The sequence below is a fragment of the Enoplosus armatus genome, chromosome 3, assembly GCF_043641665.1.
Source record: "Enoplosus armatus isolate fEnoArm2 chromosome 3, fEnoArm2.hap1, whole genome shotgun sequence".
In the NCBI taxonomy this organism is placed as follows: domain Eukaryota; kingdom Metazoa; phylum Chordata; class Actinopteri; order Centrarchiformes; family Enoplosidae; genus Enoplosus; species Enoplosus armatus.
This window is the reverse complement of record NC_092182.1, coordinates 19,009,518-19,016,764: the sequence shown is the minus strand read 5'-3', so window position 1 is coordinate 19,016,764 and position 7,247 is coordinate 19,009,518.

Here is a 7,247-nt window from a genome sequence, read left to right as displayed (position 1 = left end):
CTGTCTGGCTGACGGATGTAATTCAGCTCAGCAGGAGAAAAGAAAGGAGGAAGAAGAAGAAGAAGAGAAGGCGAAGCAGGTTACACTACCTTTATGGACGCACCGTGTCCAGTCTCACAGGGTCAACAGGAAGAGCGCTGTTCTCCAGAGGAGTCACAAGTTGGTGTTTTAGAGAAGACAGATGATGCGGAGACTTTACTGAGGTAGAGGATTGTAGATATGTGAACTGAGAATCACGCACTCGTCATGTCGTGTACGCACTGTAGATACGGACAGAATCGCTGCATTTCCAATAGTTTCTAACAGCAGTACAGCACAGCAGTGTTTTCCAGCCTGTGGAAAAGATTGAAAGACATTGTGCACATTAGCATATCCGTACATCAGCAGATGCTGTCCACAAATTCACAGTAAATTTAAAGTGAATTCACAGTGAAATAGTGAAAAGCATATTTTGTTGACTTTTAAATGTGTTTGAAGAAAGATGAAGAAAAGTGTTGACTGTGTTTACTTAAATCTGATTGGTCTTGTTTGTGTTATGTGTTGTATGTCTTAAGTATTTTGAGGAAAAAACAATTGAAAACTGTTTTCTTTACAGCATCATTTGAAAAGTCATGGCACTCAATGCTGCTAATATCGTATCGCTGAAATGTGAGTTTGATCTGTCTGAGACTGAAGAGTGTTCTTGTTTTTTGTTGTTGTATCTATTCATCATGTCGAAGACTCAAACCAAACTGTGCTTTTTAGTTGCTTCATTTTAAATTTCTGACTAGAGATTAACCTGACGCTGTCTTCATGACGGTGTAGGTCTTCATACTGAGGTGAGACAAAGCAGTGATTCGTCAAAACCCTCGAGCGGACCTCTCTGTGGCACTCAGGCTCATTTTGTTCCTACTGAAGACAATAATTTTAAAAAGGCATCACAAAAATGTTTCATGTTTAAAAAAGGCTCAGTAATTTCCACAAACACCTGGGCACTGCAGTTTCTAGCAAACGTCACTCAAACAGGAGTAAATAGTGTATTTGTTTGGGACTATTTTCAGCTGTGAATGAATACATATTTAGAGTGCAAGTGGCAGCAGCAGGACAGTGTACATGGGGAAATAAACTACAGTGCCCATGTTCACTGTAATGACAGAACATGTCATGTAGAACAACTGTGTGGCTCGTTGCTGTGTTTTTAATGGAGCTCTATGGCTCACAGGAATACGGTGCATCAGGCTACACAGGAAATACTTGTTAGTGGGATCGATTCATTGTTGATTTTGGTCTTTTCATGGGATTTGTTGACCATAAGAAAAATCTCCAGCCTTGTCCTTTATAATAATGAAATGCATACTGTATTTTTCCTCTATGAGTAAAATGATCCTGTTTATATAAATGTGATTGGTGCTTTTTGTGGAATAATTCAAGGCTGCAACTGTTATGCTGCCTCCACTCGCCAAGTTTCGTAGGCTGAAAAGGAAAAATGATAATGTGTGCATTCATCGCGAGCATGAGTGGACATTTTAGCACCACAACCATCTAGAACATTACAACAATTGGGCCATTTCATGTTCAATACAGCTTTTTTTTTTTTAACCCTGACTACATTGTGTTCATGAGGTGGCACTGAAAATATGTTTTCCCTTTGAAATAATTATGACAGTTTCAGACAGTCAAACACAAATTTTAAATGTATTTTAAAACTTTACATTATTAAAGAATGTTAAAAGTGTACACAAGCAAGTAAATGAGAAAACATAGGAATACGCTAGTTTGAATATTCTCAAGTCAAGGTCCTCTAACTAGTTTTCATACATTCGTATCATGTCATCTGTTATCAGCTGATTGGAGTTTGCTCTGTTGTCATGGAGACAGATCTGTTGACGTGCATAAAATTCACTTAAATTTTAAGTCAATATGGACAAGAAGTCTTAAAAGTGCTGTGGATGAAATCATAACAGCTACAGAGCTCGCATGTCAACAGATCCATCTCCATGACAACTGAGCAGGCCTCATCCGCTGATGAAGACCATGTGATATAGTTGAGAGCTTCAGCAACAGGCATTAAGTGGACCTTGAATGTCAAGCTATTTCCAAGGTCGATAAAGAACTTTGAATCCTAAGAACAGGATATTCATAAGCAGCTGCATAGTGAAAATCTTGACTGAATAATCTCAAAGACGGTCACAAGATGGCAGCAAAGACGCATTCTGACACTGAACAAGTTTAAAAAGAATAAAAAATGATTGGTCTGGTTTACGGCCTTACTCCTGCATTAATATTACACTGTTGCTCATTTGAAGTTGATAGACGCCTGGTGTTTGGAATAGTGTGTGACTACTTGCCAAGTGTGTTATTGGTTGTTTGTATGAAAAAAAAACAATGTGTTTATTTGTCTTTTGGTTTGTTTGTTTTGCTAAAGTGGAAACTTCATGGTTTAATTTCATGTGTTTTTCGATCAAGAAGTACCAAGTGACATTTTTTTGCTGTATCTGTATACTTTGTGTTGCATTTCTGTATTTTGTCATGTTCTTTATGCTGCTATATAAAAAAAGACAAACCCTTTAGATACTTTTTCTTCTCACTGTTAACGCTGAAAATAACGAGCGTCCGCTCAGTCGTGGTGTTCATAACTTGGATCTTGGTTACCACTGATACAGTATCTTCACATTAGGGCTTTCTGCAGTATCATAGATCGCCATCATGCTTCAACAACAGAAAGCACTTCTCTCACACCAGTGTGACTCCTGTATGATAGTTACTTGTTGTCATTATATGATGGACTTACTTCAAAAGGCATTGTGGGGGTCACTTTTTTAAAAGTCTTGGCATTGCTGTTTGCGTTGTTTCTTATCTTTTTATCCTTTTGAACTGAGCTTTTCTGTCTGTTTGCTGTGTTTACAGTATTCTGTCAGTTTATTTGTTAGAACAACTATGAAGTGTCAGATGAAAATTAAATTCTGCCACAACAATCGAGTGTCGTCCTTTTTCTCGCTCCCGTCACCAACGTGGAAATAATTTACCTTATTTACCTTCAGTTATTTTCTGTTTCAGTCATTCAGTTCTTTTAATTATTCAACACAGTACAAAACTGAGTTTTAGCATCAAGCTACGGGTTCAAATTAGCTGTTGAGCTAACCACATTTACATCGATGTTGTTTATTGTCAATGTTGATTAATGTGTACTATCTGTCCCCTATAAATAAACAAGCCAACAAAAGTCAGTGGGGTGTAAAAGCAGCTTTAAAATATGCACATGAAATTCAACGCACATTTAGAAGAGAAAAGTATCCATGCCATTTCTTTTAAAAATCCAAATTATTCTCACTATCTTTCTCACTTGACTGTCAAGTTTTTAATACTTGCAGAAATTATAACTTTTGGAGAAGATAGGGTTACAACACTGAGTAAAAACTTAAGCATGGCTTCATGTATGCTTCTTATAGAAATTCAAGCAAAAAAAAAAAAACATTTCAGGATGATGAACGATCTAATTAATCAAACATTTAGTTCAATAGGAGAGTTATTACAGTGATTACATCCAACACCATGTGTCTAAAGAACTGCAATAGGCTGGAAAGGTCAAGAAAACAATTGCTACTTGTATTACCTTTTACTGTTGTACATTACATTTCTCCCTTCTGTTCCAGAAAACAAAGTTTATGTATAGACACAACTTCATAATGATCTGTTTCTTTTGTAATATTGGAAATAAAATTTTGAGATATATCACTCAATTCAACAGATGTAAAGTGTACTCATCATCTGTCTACACTGATACAAAAGGTTAATATAGTGATATAAGGTAACTTCACTCAGACTGAACACCTTGTGAATCATATTTCATTATTATCTTCATATGAAACAAAATTCAAACTGTAGCCACACAACCATCAACAAACATCGAGCAAAAGCAACATCTAAATGCTGTAAAATAGTATGATGCACAAAGTCTAAATGCTGTAAAATAATATGATGCACAAAGACTAAATGCTGTAAAATAATATGATGCACAAAGTCTAAAGGAAGTTATGTTTCTGACACACTGCTTAAACGCCGCTTTCATGTGTTTAACCAGGTGTTTCCCTGTCAGCTCCCTCTCGGCCACATAAGTGACTCTGACGATCAGCTTATTACCCGTCATTAGTGGCTGTCTGGCTGATGCCTTCAGAAGGACTGGATGACTCAAACAGACTATGACTAACTCAGTTTGGAGATTGAAAAAAACCCACACATCCAACTGATACACAAACCAGCTTCATTACTGGAAAAATAATTCAAGCAGAACGTCAAATAAAATTGATCGTTTTGAATTTGCTCAAAGGTAGATGCTATTTCAGTATCATGCAGTACTCCTGGAAATGATGATATACTGTTTGTTCTACATCGCTGAACGTCTATAACCTGCATCAGCTGCTAAAACTGTCTCTCTGTCACAACATATGAAAATATATTTCACACAAAGCCATCATAAATATTCCCCATGCTAACCAAACTGCTGCCACACTGTGTCACAATGCATTGGAAAAGCAACTTTTTAATGCCTTGATTTGAGAATCTACCAGCTACTTAGAACACTAATTACTGCAGTCCTGTGGTGACACATCCGCACCTTTAGATGGCAGTGTACTAACATCTTTGGTAAACAAAGACTATTAAGTTGCCTAAAAGGGGACATGCTGCAAAACAAAAGGTAAATAATCATAATCAATAAACATTGGGCATTACACATTGCATTAGACCCACATGTGTCATTTATATTAAGTGCAGTACAGAACATGTAATCACTGTTAAGCTTGTAGCAACTGGTGATGTTATTTACTATATTAATGGTGTCATTACTGGGTCCATAACACCTAACTGATCACGGTTTGTCCTTTGTAGTTGTAGGTAAAATAGTGTGAACTGAGAAAACAACTGTAATAAAGCAGAAGAAGAAAAGGGAAAGAAAGTCAAAAGGAAATTTGAAAAGTGTGTTCTTAATATATTTCCTCCAACATTTAGATGATGCAAGTGAATCATATCTAGTGTGGTAATAAAATCTTCAAAGCATATTTTTCCCAATACAAACGAACAGCATCACAATTTCCATTTCTTTCCCTTTCTTTCTTGCCTTCCTTCTTCCCTCTCTGTAATCATTTCTAGATTATGTAAGATCTTCTAAAATTGCAATAAAAGGCATGGATTGTTGGTTATTAATACGTTTGTACGATTAATCGGTCACCAAAATGTTGCCAATTAACTTTCTGCTGTTCAACTAATTGATTAATCAACTCTAGTAATTAATATTAAACAACTGTGAATCTCAAAAGTTTGACTGATTCTCATTCTTCCTGTCACCACATCTTTTTATCAGTCTCCTTGTGTGAAGTAACAGCTGCTGGTTTATGTAACAGGATGATATAAAGACGTTACCCGACAGTTGAGGACACTGATGTGGTTTTATTACATATTTAACAGTTTAGGAATGACAGTTATTGCATCATCAGAGTGCCTGTTTCTTTTAAATCCAAAACATGAAAGCATGTCATCTCCTTCAATTACTCTCTACTTACTACAGAACAGAGAAATGACATAACACAAAGAGATAACTACTCTCTCGCATGTACAGTAAGACCATGAATAGACCTGATGCATAATTTAGATTAACTTTAAACCTCTCAGTCCACACTGATTGACTTGTGCTGGTGAATTCACATATTACGTTGTGATAACTCCGTTTGTGAAATGTCCCTAAATATCCTCACAAAAGCAATTTGCGAGCTCTGCCCGCACGCAAATCGCAAAAGGTGGCGGAATCACGTTTCACAAATGATTGTCACTTACAAATTGCAGATAAATTTGCGAGTCCTACAGGGCTCTTGCGTGCTCATGCATGGGACGAGAGTATGTTGATGCACGACAGACCTGCAATTTCAGCTTCAGCTTCATAGTTCAGATTTAATCTCTTCTGTTATTTTGGATCTGTAGCAGTTTATGTTTACAACCAAATCACTGGCACACTACAGCACAAGTCATAATATCATACAGAGCGGTTTCATTGCAAAGACAATTATCTTTGTCTTTTCTTGGTGGTTTGATTTCGTCTTTGGCCTGAACACAAAAATGTGAGGATAACCAAGCAAGTCATAACACTCACTGAGTCACATAAAGGATGATAATACTTTCTGTCTGCAGTGATGTACAGTGAAACAGTTGCTCCTGCTGCATGTGTTTCAGTGCGGAGTGATCTGAGGAGGCACTTCCTGATCCAGTATGTGATCATGCTGACAGCTGGGAGGAAGTGGACACATGCAGGAGAAGCAGCTGCAGGTTGGGGTCACATTTGGGATGAAATTGTTCCGAATCCCGAAGCAGCCAGCTGAACGTTCAATAGACCCACGTGTCATCATCTCCCTCTTGACTGATGAAGATATCGAGTACAGCATCTTCACACTCCAAAGGGCTGATTTAAACCTGGACATGTATGAGATACATTTATGTATGTAATACATTTTATTTCTGCATGTTTTTGTCTGTTTTGAGAGAAATTGTGGATGAATTTGTGACTCCGTCCACCTCAAGTTAGTGCCCTAAATGTTAAGTCTATAAAAAGAAAATTAACTGGATAGCTGATTACCAGCTTGAGTCATTCATTAGGCAAAAATACACCCACATCCCAGCTTCTCAAAAAAGATGATTTGCTGATTTAAGTGAATATATTTGTGTTTTGGACTGTTGGTTAAAAACAAGCAATATGAAGACATCATCTTGGGCTCTGACATTTTTGACGGGCACTTTTTCACTACTTTCTATTCCTATTGTCAGTCAGTCAGTCAGTAAGTTAGTTGAAATAATCAAATGATGATGATGAAGACAACTGTTAGTTAGTTTCTGCCTTATGATGAGTGAGGAAATGACCAAAGCAACCAAATAAAAGTGTGCGTGAAATGAAATGTTAAGATAATGAAACTGCTTTGAAAATGAGTCCACTAGACAGCCAGCTCACTATGCTGCTGTATTTCATGTGTTTAGTTATATAGTTTGTTTACTTAGTTTAGTTAGTTCCACATTGTGAAACATTGTCTTCACCACACAGCCTTTAAAACGATAGAAAGAAATAATTGACAATACAAGACAGCCGATGGGGACAAACAGCAGGAACGCAATATCAACAAACAACATAGGGACGAAGGGCTGCATGTTGGTGAAATCATAAGGAGGCTAAGCATTCAATATTCTGATTGCATTAGGCAAGAAAGACTAGATGTACACATTTGTATAGC